Consider the following 2500-nt stretch of genomic DNA (forward strand, 5'->3'; position numbering starts at 1 on the left):
TCCTTCTCTTTCTTTTTCTCTTTCTCTCTCTGTCCTTCTCTCTCTCTTTCTCCTTCTCTCTCTTTCTCCTTCTCTCTCTCTTTTTCTCCTTCTCCTTTGTTCTTTCTCTTTCTCTTTATCCCTTTCTTCTTCTCTCTCCATATATCTTTCTCTCTCTCTTTCTCCTTCTCTCTTTCTTTCTCCTTCTCTCTCTCTTTCTCCTTCTCTCTCGATTTCTCCTTCTCTCTCTCTTTCTCTTCTCTCTCTTTCTCCTTCTCTCTTTCTCCTTCCCTCTTTCTCCTTCTCTCTTTTTTTCTCTTTCTCTCTCTGTCTTTATATCTCTCTTTCTCCTTCTCTCTCTTTTTCTCCTTCTCTCTCTTTCTCCTTCTCTCTGTCTTTATCTCTCTCTTTCTCCTTCTCTCTCTCTTTCTCTTTCTCTCTCTGTCCTCTCTCTCTTTCTCCTTCTCTTTCTCTTTTTCTCCTTCTCCTTTGTTCTTTCTCCTTTTCTCTATCTCTTTCTTTTTCTCTCTCACTTTCTCCTTCTCTCTCTCTTTCTCTTCCCTCGTTCTTTCTCCTTTTCTCTTTCTTTTTCTTCTTTTCTCTCTCTTTCTCCTTCTCTATCTCTTTCTCTTTTTCTCTCTCTTTCTCCTTCTCTCTCTATTTCTCCTTCTCTCTCTTTTTCTCCTTCTCCCTCGTTCTTTCTCCTTCTCTCTATCTCTTTCTTCTTCTCTCTCTCTCTCTCTTTCTCCTTCTCTATATCTTTCTCCTTCTCTCTCTCTTTCTCCTCTCTCTCTTTCTTCTTCTCTCTATCTTTCTCCTTCTTTCTCCCTTTCTCCTTCTCTCTCTCTTTCTCCTCTCTCTCGCTCTCTTGCACCTTCTCTTTTTTTTTTCTTACACCTCTCTCTCTTTCTCCTTCTCTCTCTCTTTCTCCTCTCTCTCTCTTTCTCCTTCTCGCTCTCTTTATCTTACTCTCTCTCTCTTTCTCCTTCTATCTCCCTTTCTTTTTCCTTCTCTCTTATTCCTTTTCCTTGCCCTTCTATCTTTCTTCTCTCTCTCTTTCCCCTTCTCACTCTCTCGTTCCCCGTCTCTCTCTCTCTTTTTCCTTCTCTCTTTCTCTTTCTTCTTCTGTCTCTCTTTTTCCCCTTCTCCCTCTCTTTCTCCTTCTATCTTTCTTTCTTCTTCTCTCTCTCTCTTTCTCCTTCTCTTTCTCTCATTTTGTCTGTCTTTGTTTATTTATTTCTCTCGATAGTAGTAGATGTATCACTAATCATAGTAATGATAATGATAATAATGATAATGATAATGATGATAATGATCATAGCAATGATGATGATAACTGTAACAATAACAATAATGATAATAACAGTAAGGACAAGGATTATAACAATAATTACAATAATAATGATAATAATAATGATGATGATAATGAGCATCATAACAATAACAACAATGATGATAAAGATATAAAGAAGCCTATTCTTAATCCCCCCTCTTTCTCCTCTTTCCCCCTACCTCCTCCTTTTCTCTCTTTCGCCCTTCTCCTGTTCACCCTCCTCCTCTTCTATTTTTACCCCATATTTTTCTTTATTTCTTTCACCCTCCATTTCTCCTCTCCCCCCCCCCCCTCTTTCTTTTACCGTTACCTTACAAACTTCCTCTTTTTTCCCTATCATTTTCTCTAACTTCCTTTACCTACTCCCTAACTCCCCTCTCCCCCCACCCCGCCGGCCTCCTCTTTACCTGCCCGCTGCTGCTTCCCCCTTACCCTACCCCCCACCCCCCTTCCTTCCGCCTCTCCTTTTAGCCCCTCCTTCCCCCCTTCCCCCACCCCTTCCCCGCCCCTCCCCCCTTCCCCCTCCCCCGTCCTCTTCCCCGCTAGACGAATGGCCGAGTCAGATGATGATGTTTCACACACAACATTTACCTTGCGGAAATATGGCTCGCATTAATCTCTGCTAAACTACTGTACTTTGTTTACCGCTGACCGCAACCTCCCCCTATTTTTCCTCCCTCCGTCTCTCGCTTTCTTTCTTTTTTCTTTCTCTCGCCTTTTCTGACTTTCGTTATTTTGTTTTACTGTTTTATTTTTGTTTTTGTTTTTCTTTCTCTCTAGATGAATAAAATTATATTTTTGTCTTTCTCTCTCACTTTATATATGTATATCTGTCTATCTATCTGTTATATATATATTTATCAATCGAGCTATCGAGCTATCTATCTCTATCTATCTCTCTATTCATCTGTCTCTCTATATATTTGTTTAATCTGCTCTCCGTTTATCTATTAATTTATCTATTCTTTGTCGCTATCTCCTTCCCATCCTTTCTCTGTCATTTTCTCTGTCTGTTTGATTATTTGGTTTTCTCTCCGGTTCTCAGTCGTTCTTATAATATATCCATTAAGCTTGTTTTTTCGGATAACCATTTTTTCCCTTTCAGTCTCAATTCCATTTTTCTTTTTTTCTTCCCTTCTCTTTCTCTCTCTCGATAGCTTTTAGCCATTCCCTCGGTGTATATACGCA

This window comes from Penaeus chinensis, chromosome 10, assembly GCF_019202785.1.
Source record: "Penaeus chinensis breed Huanghai No. 1 chromosome 10, ASM1920278v2, whole genome shotgun sequence".
NCBI classification, from domain to species: domain Eukaryota; kingdom Metazoa; phylum Arthropoda; class Malacostraca; order Decapoda; family Penaeidae; genus Penaeus; species Penaeus chinensis.